The sequence below is a fragment of the Octodon degus genome, unplaced genomic scaffold (assembly GCF_000260255.1).
Source record: "Octodon degus isolate 3935 unplaced genomic scaffold, OctDeg1.0 scaffold00211, whole genome shotgun sequence".
Classification (NCBI taxonomy): domain Eukaryota; kingdom Metazoa; phylum Chordata; class Mammalia; order Rodentia; family Octodontidae; genus Octodon; species Octodon degus.
The window spans coordinates 4,116,992-4,135,129 of NW_004524787.1; positions in this window are offsets into that span (position 1 = coordinate 4,116,992).

Consider the following 18,138-nt stretch of genomic DNA (forward strand, 5'->3'; position numbering starts at 1 on the left):
ACTCAAAAGGAAATGCACAGTATAAAAGTCAAAGGATAGAAAACAATGCACCATGGGAGAGAACCCAGAACAAAACAGAGTTGGCTATTCTGTTTGCTGACAACGTGAACTTAAAGCAATAATGACAAAGAGATAAAGAAGGTCACTAGATACTTGTTAAGGGAAAACACCAAGAGAGATACCAATCATAAACATATATGTACCCAGTGAAGGAGTACCAAACTTTCCAAGACACATTTACATAGAAATCAAAAATAAAATGAACAATTACATAATTGTAATGGTGGACTTTTACATCCTATTGTCACAAAGCAATAGATCATCTAGAAAAAAAACACATCAAACAAATAATAGAAGTAAGAAAGCTTGTGAAAAAATTGACTTAGTAGTCCTTTACAGTGTTCCATCCAACAACATCAGAATACAAATTTTCTCTTCTTAGCTGCACATAGACATTCTCCAAAATAAACCATAAACTTGCTCATAGAACGTGCTTAAGCAAATGCAAAGAAATTGGAATTATTCCAATACATATTATCTGACCATAGTGCAATGAAAATGAAAATTATTGACAAAACGAATTGCAAAATCTCCATAAAAAAAGAAATTAAATAGCAACCTCTTAAACCATCAATGGCATAGAGAAGAAATTTAAGGAGAAATTAACCAACATTGACAATAAAATAAAAATGCAGTTACAACTTATTGGAACATGCGGCATGAAATGAAAACAGTCTTTTTTCATTTTATATTAATTTTATTGACAAAGAAGTAGCAATGAGACAGTTTCAAAACAGGTTAGTAGGACAGTTATAATAATTAATACATTGCATATTGTCTTTGTAGTAGTTATGCATAGTAAAAGATGAAGACATGATATCTTGTTTAAACACAATTAGTTCAAAACTTTTTTCTCATTGAACTAAGAGAAAGTCGCTATATATCTATGTTAACTATTTTGTATATACATATACATATATATATTTTCACTACAAAATGATTCTTCATTTCTAGTCTTAAGAGGGAAATTTATAGTGGTGAATTCTCACATCAGCAAAACCAAATGAGCTCAAATAAACAATCTAATGCTACAACTTAAGCTTCTAGAAAAAGAACAGGAAGGCAAGCCCAATGCTAAAGGAAGGCAAAAACTTATAAAAAGTAGAGAAGAAATTAATGTAAAGTAAACTAAGAAAACAATAGAGAATTAATCAATCAAAGAAGTGGTTCTTAGAAAGAATAAATTAAATTTATAGCACCTAGTCAGTACTATGAAAAAGAAGAAAGAAAAATTCTAATAGATGCTATAAGGAATGAAAAGAGCAAAATAACTATAGATACTACGGAAAGTCAGATGATCATCAATACCTACGTGGAAAGTCTTTACTCTCACAGAAAGGAAAACACAGAATAAATGGATAGATTCCTTACAGGGAATGAAATTGAATATGTAATTAGACACTTAAAATCAAAGAAAAGCACACGTCCTGGTTGATTCATACCTGAATTTACAGGAAATTTAGAGAAGATTTAATGCCAGCTTTACTCAAACTCTTCAATGAAATTGAAAGGAAAGCCATTTTCCCAAGTTCATTTCTGTGGGAAAGCATTACTGTGATACCAAAAGCAGAGAAAGATCCAAACATAAAAGACAACAATAGGTCAATCTCCCTAATGAACATAGATGCAAAAGGCTCAATAAAATACTAGCAAACAGAATGTAGCAAATCATCAAGAAGATTACACATTATGACCAAGTAGGAATATAAGTAAATCAATAAATATAATATACCACATGACAAGAGCCAAAGTCAAAAATCACATGATCATCTCAAATGATGCCGAAAAAGCTTCTGACAATGACTAAAACTCATTCATGGAAAGTGATCGACAATGTAGAGTGTGCCTAAAGAGAGTCACATAGAGAGAAAACATTCTCTCAGGCTTTCAAAGAGAGCAAACTGGTCAAGCAATGACCATGACTCATCCACATGGCTGACACTGACAAAGGATCTATAAACTGAAGTACAGGGTTTCAGGATAAATCCTGAGGGGATTTGACTGATCTTATCAGATACAAAAGTTACATTTCTTGTTATATAGGTCTTGCTTTATCTTGGTCCTAACCATCCAGCAGAAAAGTATAAAAACGAAGTATAAAAAGTAAAGCCATATTAATAGGCTGAGCTGTAAAAGGCTCAAGTCAACAACTTCTGGCATTGCCAATCCTATGGAAAACTCACTACTATTATGAACTACTGGACTATATTGGATTATTTTGCTGAATTCATGCACCTACAATATTTAAATGGCAATGCAATACCCATCTCTGACGAAACTAAACAATAAAAAGTAGGATAGATACACTGCTACTTACTCATAATTCAATGAGAAGAAAGATTTGTATGAATAGTGTTTTGACAGGATATCATGTCTGCATCTTGTACTGTGAATAGCCATTATGAAGACAATAATATGCATTGTATTAATTATTGAAACTGTCCTACTAACCTGTTTTGAAACTGTCTTATTGCTATTTGTTTCTCAATAAAATTAATGAAAGGTAGAACTCATTCTTGGTAAAAACCCTACTGAAGATTGGAATAGATGGCATTTAAGTCAACCTAATAAAAGCTGTCTATGACAAACCAACAGTGAACATCATACTGAATGGACAATAAATGAAAGACTTCAACTTAAATCAGGAACAGGAGAATGTCTACTGTCACCATTCCTGTCCAATATAGTTTTAGAAAAATTACTCAGGACAGTTAGATGAGCAAGGAGAAGGAGGAGGAGGAGGAGGAGGAGAAGGAGGAAGAGAGAGAGAGAGAGAAAGAGAGAGAGAGAGCATAATGATTGAAAAGGAAGATAGATTAACATCATTTTTTGCAGATAACATTATACTCTACATATAAGACCCCCAAAATTTGACTACAAGCCTTCTAGATTTTATAACCAAATTCAGTAGTATGGCAGGACCAAAAGACAACTCAAAAATCAATAACTTACCTATACATAAACAACAAACACTCCGTGAGAAAAATTTGGGAAACCTTGCCTTTCACAATAATATAAAAAAAAGATAGAGAAATACTTAAGAATCAATGTAACAAAAAAAGTGAAATATATACACAGTTAAAATTACTATGTTCTGAAAAAAGAGATCAAAGATCATTTCAGAAAATGGAAAAATATTCCTTGTTCCTGGATTGAAAGAACCAACATTGTAAAAGTAACCATACACCTAAAATTGTTACACACATTCAATTATAACCTGATTAAAATACCATTAGTTTACATCTCTGATCTAGAGAATACATTTCTAAAATTCATCTCAAGTGAGAAGAGATCTAGAATAGAAAAATCAGTCTTAGGCAACAAAGGGAAGGTGTGAGGCATCACAGTCTTTGGCTTGAAATTATACTGCAAGAGTACTGTGATAAAATCAGTATAACACTGGCACAAAAGCAGAACTGAGGACTGATGGACCACATTAAATGAGAGAAACTATATGATATTTACTTTACACGTGTGGGTCTGGTTTATTTTACTTATGATTATATCTTCAAGTGGCATCCACTTATATATGAAGGCTTCAAGTTTATCATTCTTTATAGCTGAGTAATACTCCATTGAATAAAAGTACCACATCTTTTTCATCCATTCCTCAAGTGATGGGCACCTTGGTTGTTTCCAAGACTTGGCTATCACAAATTGTGCTGCTATAAACATAGGTGCACATATATCACTATGGTATGATATTTTCAGTTCTTTCTACAAACTGTTGCACACAGTTTCAGGGTAAATCCTGAGAGGATTTGAGTGACTTTGTCAGATACAAAAGTTACACTTTTTGTTATATAGGTCTTGCTTTATCTTGGTCTTAACCATCCAGCAGAAAAGTATAAACATAAGGTAAAATAAAAGTAAAGCCATATTAATATGCTGAGCTGTAAAAGGCTCAAGTCAATTAATTCTGACTTTGCCAGTTCTGCTGATAACCCACTACTGTTATGGACTATTAGACCATATCGAGTTATTTTGCTTAATTCACACATCTACAATATTTGAATGGCAAAGGAACACCCATTTCTCATAAAACTAAACAAAAATAGGGCATATCAATGAAGGTCCATTTTGTAACGAAAAAAATCTGTATATACAAATTGGAATAGATATACAGCTACTTTCTCTTAGTTCAATGGGAAGAAAGATTTGTACTAATAGTGTTTAGACAAGATATCATGTCTGCATCTTGTACTATGAATAACTACTACTAAGACAACAATATGCAATATATTATTTTAACTGCTCTACTAAACTGTTTTGAAACTGTCATTGCAATTTCCTTCTTAATAAATTAATTTAAAAAATTGTAGACATGTCTGCAGACCTAGCCCAGGCCCAGCATGTGTGTGAAACCTTCCACTCTGCACCTGCTGGACCCCTCAACCCACAGCACAGGCCCAACATGTGAGTGAGAACCTCTGCTCTGTGCTTGCCAGACCCCTCCAGCCCCAGCCCAGGCCTAGTTTGTGTGAGACCTTCCACTTCACAATGCCCACTATATGGCCTCCAGCCCCAGCCCATGCTTGGTATATGTGTGGAACCATTCGCACACTCCCAGGAACCTGCTCCATCAGAGAGGCCTGGTGTGAAACTCTGCGGCTGAAGTCCCTGCAGAGCGGCTAGGGGCCAGAACCAGCCAGCTACTCCAGAAGCAGAACATCTTGCCAGTGGAGTACAACAGGTTCACTTTTATGGGTACAGCATGAAGAAGCTCAGCACAGCAGTCAGACTAAAGCCAGACACATCTGGAAGATTTCAGACTTGGTAGATTCAGACTCAGTAAGCTGAGACACTTTGCTAGACACAGATCTATGAAAGTGTCCTCTCTATTTCTCTCTTGATCTACAGAGGGGTCAACAGGTAACAGGGTGCTCTGTCTAAGGCATTTGATATTCAGACAGATAGTGCTGTTAGGATCAATTCCCTGCATTATAGGGTAATAATGTCATTAAGCTTCTCTTCAGGATGGTTAACAACTTAAGTTGGCAGAGCAAAAATTAGAGAAAAAGAAGGGCTACAAGAATAGCCAATATTTTGACTCTAGCCCTTCATGGTCAGTGAGGATTCAGGACATAAGAGAATCTGTAGTGTAACGTCCTGTAACTCAGTAGTGTCCCAAATTTTCTGTTCAAGGAGACTATGGGGCCACAGAGGCAAGTGACTGACGATGTATAGTATGCCTAAGGAGAGTCACCTGGAGAGAAAAACATTCTCTCAGGCTTTCATGGAGAAAAAATTGGTCAAGTAATGAGCATGACGCATCCACATTGCTGACACTGACAAAAAAATCTACAAGGTTGGGGGCCAGGGAGATGGCTCAGTGGAATAAGTGCTTACCCGGCAAGTGCAAGGGCCTGAGTTCAATCCCCGGTTCCAAAAAAAAAAAGAAAAAAAAATCTGCAAGGTACTCTACATGGCTTCAGGGTAAATCCTAAGGGGACTTGACTGACCTTGTCAGATACAAAAGTTAAATTTTTATTTATATAGGTCTTGCTTTAACTTGGTCTTAACCACCCAGTAGCTAAATATAATCACAAGTTAAAAAGTATAGCCATATTAATATAGTGAGCTGCAAAAGGCTCAAGTCAACAAATTCTGACATTGCCAGTGCTGATGACAACCCACTACTATTATTGACTATTGGACTATATTGGGTTATTTTGCTGAATTCAAGCACCTACAATATTTGAATGGCAATGGAATACCCATCTCTGACAAAACAAAACAGAAAAGGGGATATAAATGAGGGACCATTTTGTAGTGAAAAATATATATATGTATACATATCTGTATATACAAAATAGGATAGATATACAGCTACTTTCTCTTAGTTCAATGAGAAGAAATTTTAGACAACATATGATGTGTGCATCTTGTACTCTTAATAACTACTATGAAGACAGCAATATGCAATGTATTAATTAGTGTAACTGTCCTGCTAACGTATTTTGAAGCTGTTGCATTGCTATTTCTCTCATTAAAATTACTACAAAATTAAAATAAAATGAAGATAAAATAAAAGGTACAGATACAACTATAAACACACTCAATCATGTTATATTTTTTTCTTTGGTGGTACCTGCTATCAAACTCAGGACCTTGTGCTTGCCAGGCAAGCATTTATTCCACGAAGCTATCTCCCCAGCCTCCAACCATGTTATCTTTGAGAAAGTAGCCAAATATGATTACTAGTTGAAAGATCGCTTTTTTAATAAATGGTGCTAGAAAACTGACTTTCCACATGCTGATGGATAAAATGAGACCTATGTCTATCACCATGCACTAAGCTATAGTCAAAATGGATCATAGATTTAAATATTAAAATAGAAACACTCAAGCACAAGGGCCTGAGTTCAATACTTGGTTCTTCCAAGAAAAAAAAAAAATAGAAACACTCCATCTACTAGAGGAGAAAGTACATAGGAATCTTGAAGACATAGTGGCAGGAAGAGAGTTTATGAACAAAAATGAAAGTGCAGGGAATACTTTAAAGATTCAACAATGCAGATCTCATTGTTTGCATTTTTTTCGTGTCAAAAGAAATCACCAGGCTGGGGAGATAGTTCAGTAGGATAAGCACTTGCCTGGCTAGTGCATGGTCCTGAGTTCAATCCCCAGTACCACAATAAATAAATAAAAAAATAAATAAAAATAAAAAGTCACAAACAGAGGTAAAAGAAAATCCACAAGTTGAGAAAAAAATTTAGTTACCTGTTCTTCAGAGAAATAAGTTGTTCTTAGGGGCTGGTGAGATGGCTCAGTGGTCTAAAGCACCTACTTAGAACAAGCTAAGCTAAGCAAAGCACAGGGACCGCTGTTCAATCCTCCAGCACCACATACCAGCCAGCCCCGACCCCTGATGGGCTGAACTGGCCACACACACACAAAATAAATAAATAAATGTTAAAAAAATAATAAGTTGTTCTTAGAACACAGAAAGAATGTACAAAATCTGGCACCCAATTCAAAGATCCAGCCAAAAAATTGGCACCTGAAATGAATATATACCTGTCAGATGAAGAAATACAAATGAAACATAAGCATATAAAAAATGTTCAACACCATTAGTCATTAAAAAAATAAAAATTAAGACAACACTGAGATTTCATCACACCTCAGAAAGAATTGCTATCACCAAGAAATCAACCAACAACTAATTGTGGAATAGCTGTAGGGAAAAAGGAACACTTCTCCATTGTGAATGGGAATGTAGACTCATACAACCTCTGTGGAAATCAGTGTGGAAGTTCCTCAAAAAACTAGGATTTTAAGTCCCATTTCCTTTTTGGTGGTATGTTTTCAGAAGAACTGAAAACATACCATAGAGATTTATTTTTAACCAGGCCTAGAGCAGCTCAATTTGTTATAGCTAAAACTTGTAAACAACCCAAATTCCCATCAACTGAGGAATGGATAAAAAAGAGATGTGTATTTTTGCACAGTGGAGTATTTCTGAGCTATAAAAAAGATAAACTTGAGGGTTTTATAGGTAAAGTGGTGCAACTACAGACTAATAAGTGAAATAAATCAGACCTACATGTGTAAACATTGTATTGCTTCCCTAGTGTAAGAATCTGACAGAGTACCTAAAATATGATAGGTACAATAGATAGTGTAAAAGTGAAAGAAACTATTCAAAAGGAAGAAGCAACTGGGATGAGGGAAAGGAGAACAGAATAAAACAAGAGAAAATGAAGTATATATGTATATGCACAGAATAGCTTAGATAATTGTATTGCTGATTTCTGTTGATCTATTGATAGGAGCAGTTAATGCTTATTTTTTTTTCTCTCCTTTTTAGTTTTTTCTCATTTTTGTCCAATTTTGCCTGCTTATATGTGCTGACCTGTGCAACTAATTTGAAGACAACAATATGCACTATAACAACCATTGTTGAATTTCTATTATTTTCTTTAGTGAAAATCTGTATCATTTTAATGTTTTATTTTGCTATTTTTATTATCTTGAAAAATAGAACATCAAAATTATGATGACATTATTTTTGTGTTACACTTATATCTCTATTTTGTTATAGCATAACCTTTTTAGTCAAACATCGCTATCTAGTGCATGAGAAACTCTCAGCTAACTTTTTGTTTTTTATTGGTTTGTTGTTGAAATTTGTGACATTGTCTGGACTGTTTAATGCCTAAGCATGTCCAAGTGTAACAACACATGTAAAATGACATTATAGAAGTCTTTTAAGAAATAATTATTTTTTGACAAGTGGCGTCATGTTGGTTTTACATACCTCTTATCAAAAGTAGCTGGAGTATAACAGGAAGAAGCACATCTAAATCTAAAGAAAGATCTTATCAGTTATAAATACCAGTTCTACATTTTAGAAGACCTGTGTATCTGAAAGATATGAATACATTTAACATATCATGGGATTAGCAATAATTAATTTCACAGTTATAGGAAACCTTTTATTTCTAAATTTAGTTTTATGCAAAGTATATTTTTGAGGAAAAACTTAAAGAAAATAGCTTTTTTATGATGACCAATCTAAATATAACAGAATAATATATTTAACAATGTTTATTTGTATGTCTCCCATAATGCTATCAGAACTAATGAGACCCCTTAATGAACAAACACTGAAATAAATTTTTCAGTCAATTGCTCTTTTATTCACCAAGAAGAGTACTGTGAAACATCTACCCTACCCTAAGGGACATCTATTTAAATATCTTAACAGTTTTTTATAAACTAAGAGAAGCATATCATAACAAGTAATATAGACAGATGAAAGATTCTGGAGTCTATTTATTTATTTATTTATATTATTAGTACAGGGTCTATAGGATCTAAAGGGTCTTGCTACACAGATCAGACTCATAGTGATCCTCCTGTTTCCAGTCCCCCACATGCTGTGATTACAGGCACGTGCCACCATGCCCCAGTCTTAGTCATTTCTAAGCATGCTCCAGGAGCAGGGCCAGCATGCACACTCAGAAGAGTCCCTATATTTAAATGTTTCTCCCACCTCAGCTTCTCTCATAGCTGGGACTTCAGGCATGTGCCATCATGCCTGGCCCTGCTGAAAGAAGCAGGGAAGGGGATGGTGCTTTTTTGTTATGCAGCACTGTTACTGTCCAGCCAAGGCCACCTCATTCCTCTCACTCAGCATAGGTCCTATGCCACCATTATTGCCTCTGTCACTGCCTCCCCTGAAAACAACCATTCCACCATCTTGGATGTGCTGGATCAGTCTCTAAAAAATCTGGAGAAATGAGATGAGGATTATCTTTAAAAGTTTCACCCTGGGCTAGCCAGATAGCTCAGTGGATTAAATCACCTGCGTAGGCAGACTCAGGGACCAGGGTTCAATCCCCACATTTCCTGCCCGCTTCATCCCCAGGGTGCTCTGAGATGATGATTGAGACTAGACATGATGGTGCATGCCTGTAATCCCAGTGCTTGGGAGGCTGAAAACAGGTGGATCACTATGAGCCTGATCTATGTAGTGAGACCCTGCAGACCCTGTACTAAATACCTTTTTAAAAAATCTCACCCAGCTCTGGGTCTCCCCTAGAAGGTGGCAGCATAGTGGGAGAGCTGTCTGTCTGTCTTTGTTCTGTTTCATAACAGAATTTGGTGGGTAGCAGTACTTAACAGTTGCAAAACAGATTATCTCCAAAAGAAAGAAGTTCTCAAGAGAAGCAACTTTTCCTATGCAGTGAGATCTCTTTGAAATTTTTCCCACCTTGTTGTACTTTTCAATATCTAAGGTTCCTCTTTATGGGAACAAGGATTGTACTTAATCATTTCCAGGATTATTTTGGTAATATTGCTAACGGTCACTATGTACTCTGCTTTCTTTAAAAGAGATTTTACAGAAATGGATTTTACAGAAAGAGATTTCAAAGAAAGAGATTACCCTTGCTTTAGTCCCAGGAAAATTATTACTCACATTAAACCATTTATCTTAGCTCTGCCCTGGAGGTCTTCAGAATCATCACCCAAGATTGAAACTGTTGAAACACTCCTAGTAAATCTACAAGGCAGGTGAGAATGCTGTGTGTTCAGGCCACAATGAACAGTAATAGGAGAGGAGACCCTTTCCATGGCACCAGTTATCTGCCACTACTGTAGTGTGTCCCATATCCTACCCAGAGTTATAGTGCATGGTGGGAGGAAAAAAATAATAGACAAAATGGGGGTTCAGCAGGGATCTGATATGACCAGTTGCTCATGGGGAACAAATGGCTATGAGGTACCCACAACTTTGCTATTTATTGATTACATCTGAGCCAAGGACAATGGGTGGTGAGTTTTTCTGAGAACAGAACTGGTGAGTGCAGTGGGCTTGTACAGAGAACAAAGCATGCTTGCAAGGACAAGACAGGGAGTAATAAGGAGCTGTAGTTTCCCCAGGTAACCTCATCTTCAGCAGTTCGTATCTTGCACTGAGTGCTACAGCAGTCATTAGCCATGGAGCTTCCAGCTGTGACCAGAAAGGAACGTGGTGCCAAGTTCCAATGTGGCTCAAAGGGCAGGACAAGGATGACCTTGTAAATCTTCTAGACTCTACTTATAATTTGTTGTCCCTGACAATTGAACTCACTGATAGAGAACAAAGCATAGGAATGAAACTATTTTGAGACCCCAGACCCAAGCATATAGGACAGGACTTGTACCCTGATAATTGCTACAAATCAGAGTTTCTCTGTGGATGTAGAGTGAAATGCACACTGGTTGAATTCTGATTGCAATAAAAATAAGACTAGGAAGGCCATTTAGTGCTTTTTATAAATGTGTGCTTGTATTGTTTTCTCTCTTTTGCCTTTTATCCTTTAACCTACTTTTATATATGAAAAGAATAAAAATTAATTAGCACTTTTGTGTGAAGATGCAGGTTAACCCTCACCAAAAGTTGTATCTAAAGGATTTAAGGATGTTTCTAGAAATATATTATTGTGTTCTGCAGTACAACTTCTCTCAACCTCCAAATACATTTACCTTCCTCTTATTTCCTTTTCTACCCCTACAAATAACCTCTGAAAGAAAAATTTTCACCAGTCTCCAATCCAGATATAAAAATATTAATAATTCCTTTCTCCTTTTTCTTTTTTATACTATTATATTTTGCTTATTTCCTTTTTGAACTCTTCTCTTTCTGTTTTCTTCTTTTCCCCTTCCTTATTCTCAATTTCCCAGACTACTTCCTATCAAAATTATATCACAGGCTTTGTTAGTTACTAAAAAAACGGGTAAATTTGATAAAATTTGTTTTAAATTCATATGTCTCTGGTGAGGTAAATACTGATGTAAACACTAACTTTTCTCTTTTTGTAATGTAGTGAGAGGGACTGATCCTAGTGCATTAAGTAGCATGAAGAGGTATGTACAAAATATAAAAATATCTACAAATCCATGCTGTTATGGTTTGTGTATAGGTTTTCCCCAAAGCCTCATGCAGTCTTGGGACAGCCTCTGGAGTTTGTGATTGATTACTGTGAGTGTGGATGCTGCACCTGCCCTGGGGCAGGTAATTTGCATTTCAATGTGAGGAAGGAGGAGAACTTAGCTACTTGAGCTGCTCCTCTTTCTCTTTTGTGTTCTTGCTCTTTGCTGCCACCATGAAAGGTCACCCTCTGCTGTGTGCTGCTCTGCCTTGGACTTAGATGAATATGAAATGAAACCTCCAGTAACTGTCAGCTAAATAAACCTTTCCTTCCTTCATTTTGGGTGTCAGGTATTTGTCCCAGCAATGAGAGAAGAGTAACTAAGACAATTTGGTACCATAAGAGTGGGGTCATTGCTGTGGTTAAAACTGACCATGTGGATTACAAGCTTTTGAGAATGCTTATTGGAAGAGATAGGGAAGTTTCAGAGACGTCGCCTACAAGCGAAGCACTGGAACAGCCTTGGCTGTTCTGTTTGGGAGATTCTGGCCAGAGCTCAGAAGACCAGAAGGCTGATAGAAAGCTGGACTCTGAAGACCAGGCTGGGGGTGTTTCTGCTTGGAAGAAGGACTGCATTGGTTATTGGACTCTCGATCATTTGTGTTTTGACTTGGCAGAAAAGTTGTCTGCATTTTCTTCATGTCCAGAGACTGCCTGAGAGTGAGTTTAAGCATGGTGGACCGATCAATCTGGCAGAAGATATTTCAAAGCAGCTAAATATTGGGGCAGTGGCCTGGTTTTTGCTGGGGGCTTTTAGTGAGATTTATGTTGAGAATGAAGAGCAAGGAGCCCAGCAGGATGATTTGAAATGTTGTGAGTTTGGCCAGAAAGGAAGCTTCAATAAAGCTGTGGACTGCGAAAATGGAGCTGAGAGGATCTCTATTGCCAGGAAGGAACCTGAGAATGGAAAGGATGGTCTGAGGGCATCACTGGAGGAGGCAGGTCTCCACCCTTTGCAGCCTCAGAACTTCAAGGGTCAGGGACTTTGCCTTGAGGGGAAAGCCTCTGAGCCCCAGTTCCAGAATGGCAGCAGCTGCCCCACCAGGTTCCAGAATGACACTGGTATGGAGAACTTGTTCCTAGGAATCAGGGTCAGAGTGCTCAGTGATCTAGGTACTCGACCTCTACAGCCAAGAGAGAGGAAAGTCTGGCTACTGCTTCATCTGGCAGCAGACCTTGGCATCATCTACATGGCATTGACTTTATGCGCTTGCAGAATGCAAGAGTTCTGAGGTTAACAAGGCTTCCACCTCGATTTCAGGAGAATGCCCAGTGGCCAGGCAGTGTGCCTCTGAGAGGTCAGTGTGTGAATCTGTGAGTGAGAAGCCTATTCAGTAGAAACCTCAGAAGTTTAGAAAAGCCAAGAATGTGGATCATCTAAGGGAAACTGCAAGGAGGGAGCAAAGCCATCCTAAGAGAGAAGCCATGGGAGTTACCACCATGAGTGCCACAGGGGCGGAGCCACATGGAGCTCACAATATGGCACATATTGCTTCAGATATCCCTCATGGAATTGCAGGACTTAATGTTTGCTGTGCTTGATTTTGGACTTGTGTTGGTCCCAATGCTTGGTATCCTGCTGTGTGTGCCATTTGGAATGGTAATGTTTATCTTGTGCCTTTGAATGTTGCAAGTGTTTAAGTTTTAATTTGTACAGGTACTCACAGTTGAGAGTATGCCTCGGATCTAGGAGGAGACATGGGACTTGGACTTTGTAGCAATGCTCAAACTGTTGGGACTTTGGCAACTCATACAGATGGACTAGAATGTCTTTTGCATGAAAGGATGTGCATGAGTCTTTTGGGGTCCAGGGGTGGAATGTTATGGTTTGTGTATAGGTGTTCCCCCCAAAGCCTCATGCAGTCTTGGGACAGCCTCTGGGGTTTGTGATTGATTACTGTGGGTGTGGATGCTGCACCTGCCCTGGGGCAGGTAATTTGCATTTCATTGTGAGGAAGGAAGATAAATTAGCTGCTTGAGCTGCTGCTCTTTCTCTTTTGTGCTCTTGCTCTTCACTGCCACAGTGAAAGCTTGCCCTCTGCCATGTGCCACTCTGCCTTGGACCCAGCTGAGTATGGACTGAAACCTCCAGTAACTGTGAGCTAAATAAACCTTTCCTTCCTTCATTTTGGACATCAGGTATTTGTCCCATCAATGAGAGAAGAGTAACTAAGACACATGCTCATATAATAGGGAAGCAAACCAACTAAATTTGACTTCACAGCAGTGACGTTTTGAACCCTAGTTGAGCATCACCTTCACTAGAAAAACAAAAGAAAAATGATAAACAAAGCCAAAAAAAATGTTTCCCAAAATCTTAATTCCATAAAAGCTGCTTTTATTGGTACTGAAGTAGAGGATGTCACAGGTAATAAACTCAAAAATTTAATATTTAAAGTCATTGAGGAGATCAATGAAAAAAATAAAATGAAAGCTTCATAAGATGTTCAGTGAGGTCAAAGAATAGAGAGAAGGAAAGAAAGAATGATTTAAATGATAAAGTTTTAAATGAACTTTTAGAAAATGAACAAAATACTGATTGTACTAAACTAGATGATAAAATATATGAATCACCATTTTAGTAAAAATTTAGAGATCACAGGAAGAAAGAAAACAGGAATTCAGGATATAAAATTTTTATGGAAAGTATAGGCAGCAGCAATGTCCAATGTGAGAAATGAAAGAACCAAAAGATAAGGTTGATATAGTAAATCATGTACTCTGTACTTTCCTAAATATAAGACGGAAACTGTAACCAAATGCTATTAGATGATTCAAAAGTCCCCATACAGATTTATTTAAGTGAAAAAAAGATTAAAAGACAATACAACCTTGAAATAACATTCCCTGATATTATAGCAAAATTTTTTTCAAATCTAGAAAAAGAAATCAATCACCAGGTAAATGAAGACTATATAATCCTACATAGCCATAGCTAGAAAATAATTTCTGTAAGACAAATCATAATCAAAATTCCAGAAGCTCAGAACAAACAAAGAATATTAAAAATGCTAGGAGAAAAATATCAAGTGGCTTACAAAAGCAAGCTTATCAAAATAACACCAGCTTTCTTAACACAAAGTATTTCTAACAGGAATTTAGGGAAGTTATAACACCAATCTTTCTCAAATCTGATTTTTTTCTGTACTGGGGAAAAGAACTCAGGGCCTCACTCTTGCCAGCCAGGTGCTTATGCTAATGAGCTACATCCACAGTCCTTTCTTTGCAAATTCTCCAAAAAAATGGAAAGAAAAGGAGTACTGCCAAACTCATTCCTTCAAGCTAGCTTTATCTTGACATCAAATGCAGACAAACACTGAAATACAAGGAAGAAAAGAAAGCCTTAGGTAGATCTAAAATGAACAAAGTTGCAAAAATCTTCGGGAAGGTATTAGCAAACAGAATGAAAAATATCACTAAAATATACCTTAAAATGTGCTAGATTAACTTTATCCTAGGGTTGCATGGATGGTTCAACTTATGTAAATAAATAAATGTAATACATAACAAGCAGAAGAAAGGAGAAAAACTACATGATCATCTCAATAGAGGCAGAGAAAGCCTTTGACAAAAATCCAAAACTCTCACAAGAATAGTTACAGAAAGGCCTTATCCCAATCTGACACAAGTCATGTATGAGAAACTCACTGTAAACATTACTTTAAATGGGGTAAACTGAAAGCTTTTTCTCTATAATGAGGAACAAGAGAAGAATCTCTATTCTCACTGTTTTGTTCAATACTTTACTCAACATTTTACTTAGAATGATCAAGCAAGGAAATAAATAAAAAGGATAAAGTTAGGAAAGGAAGAGGAGAAATTATCCTGATTTAGAAGGGATACAATCCTGTTTGAAGTAGAACCAAAAACTCCACCAAATACCTCCTAGAACGGATAAACAATTTCAGCAAAGTAACAAGATACAAAATCAACACACATAGTCAACAGTGTTCCCGTATAACTACAATGAATCCACTCAGTGATGAAACTAGGAGAATAATCCCTATAGTGATCACTTCAAAAGAATTAAAAATTAGGAATTAATTTAACCAGAGAAGTGTAGAAAAACTATAGTAATCTTTAAAAAGGCAATTCAAGAAATCAATTTTAAAATGTTAAGACATCCACTGCTTCTGGATAGGCAGGTCTATTATTGTCAAACGGTATATCACAAAAGCTGAAATACAGATTTACTGGAATCCCAATCAAAATGCACACAATATTCTTCACAGAATTAAAAAAAAATCTTAAAATTTGTAAGGAATCAGAAGAAATTCAACAACAATCCTAGGAAATCCTAGGAAACAAGAGGAAAGCAGGATGCATCACCATCACAAATTTCAAGTTTCATTACAAAGCTTTAAAGGATAAGAGCACAGTACTTGCACAAAAACAGACATACAGATCAGTGGAACAGAACAGAGGATGCAAAAACAACCACAGGCACATTCAGCTAACTATCTGATCTTTCACAAAGCAGCAAAGTCACACACTGGAGAAAAAAATAGTGTTTTTAATAAATGGTGCTGGAAAACTGTTATCAACATGCCAAAGAATGCATCTAGACTCATCTCTCATCCAGGAAAAATAGCATGTAAAAATGGATAAAAAATTAGACAGAAAAAAATGAATGTGCTGGAAATAAAATAGGTAAAATTGGACCCGTTGGATACCTCAGTGGACTAAAGTGCCTGCTTAGGAAGACACAGGGGCAGGGGTTGGATCCTCGGCATTCTGTGCCGGTTCCACCTCCATGATGCACTGAGAAGCCCACTGAGACTCGGTGTGGTGGTGCACGCCTGCAATCCCAGCTCTTGGGAGGCTGAAAACAGGAGGATCACTATGAGTTCGATCTGTGCAGTGATACCGTATAGACCCTGTATTAAGTACAAAGTAAATCAATCAATCAATCAATCAATCAATCAATCAATCTCTTGAAGATATAGTCACAGTGAAGAACTTTCTGAGCCCCAGTTTTATAACACCAAGAGTCAACAAATGAAATTATATCCAGCTAAAATTTTCTGCAAAACAAAGGAAACACCCAACAGAATGAGGAAACAACATAAAGAATAAGAAAATATTTTTCCAGGTATTCAGGTAGAACTAATATCTAGAATATATAAAGGAATCCAAAAATTTAAAGCACCCAAATAAAAGGCCCTATCAAATTTGAGCAATTTAAATTGATAGGCTTATCTCAGCAAAGTAAATGGCAACATTAGTACACGTAAAACATTTGACAACTTTGGCCATTAGAAAAATGCAAATAGAAACAATACTGAGATTTTCTATTACTCCAGAAAAATTACTATCATTATGCGCTCAAAAAAATTCTGGTCAGATTGTAGGGTAAAGAAACATTTATATGACTTGGGAATTAAAAGTAATGCAAGCACAGTGGAAATAGGTATGGAAATTCCACTCACACCAGCTACTCCCTTTCTGGATATCTTCCTCCAAAGATTTAAAGATATTACATTATGCTGATACATGCATACTTATGTTTATAACAACACAACACACAATAGCTAAATCTTACAAATGTCTTATATATCTACTAACAAATGAAGAAAATAAAAATATGATGTACTTACACATTGCACTCAGGCATAAAGAAATAGAAATTTCTGCCGTCTATTGGAAAGGGAGTGCAGCTTGACACCATAATTCTAACTTAAATAAAAGAGACACAAAATGTTAAATATCCTGTAATTTCTCTTGTATGAGAAATGTAAAATATAATTTATTTAAATACTAAAATTAAAAACTAGAAGATAGGAAAGAGGGAGGTGTACTTTCTGTAGATGTGATCATAATTTAGGAGTGGAGAGAGAGGTCAGGGTTAGAGGGAAAGTAGATATAAAAGTTGTAATATACATATATATCAGTTGTCCAAGATGAATGTATTTATTATGTATCATAAAAGTGCAATAATAAAACAACTTTTTAATAAAGAGCTCTGTAGCAAGTGCTTGTTAGCTTTGCTGAAATGTAAATCCACTTTTTCTTAAGCCAAAACCTTCAGTGAAGTTTCCTGTATACACCCCCCCTACACATTAAATTTGTCCTTACTTCAACAAGAAAAAAAAGAAAAGAAAACATTTCTCCTCAGAAAATTCACTTTCAAATTTCCTTGAATTATGAAAAGCTTAGAAGCTGTTGATTGCAATGAATTTTATCCTTCTACTCAGTAATGTTCCAGTTCTTATTAATCCTTTCCACATAAACCCATTAAGGCTCATGTTTTTCCAAGTAGTATAATTGTCACTGGACATACTTCTTTTTTTAAGATGCTCTCAAGTTAATGGAACAGTTAAACCTAGAGATATAGATCTATTATTCATTCTAGGCTACTGTAATACCAAGTTTCTCGAGCTAAACAAGCCACTGGTATTTACTATGTTCCAACTGTGAATTGATGGAATTATGTTCCAACTTATGTGACCTGATCACTTTCAATTTTCTTTCTTTCTTTATTTTTTATTACTTTTTTTGAGAAACAAGTAGCAATGAGACAGTTTCAAAACAGGTCAGTAGGACAGTTACAATAATTAATGCATTGCATATTGTTGTCTTCATAGTGGTTATTCATAGTAAAAGATGCAGACATGATATCCTGTCCAAACACTACTAGTACAAATCTTTCTTCTCT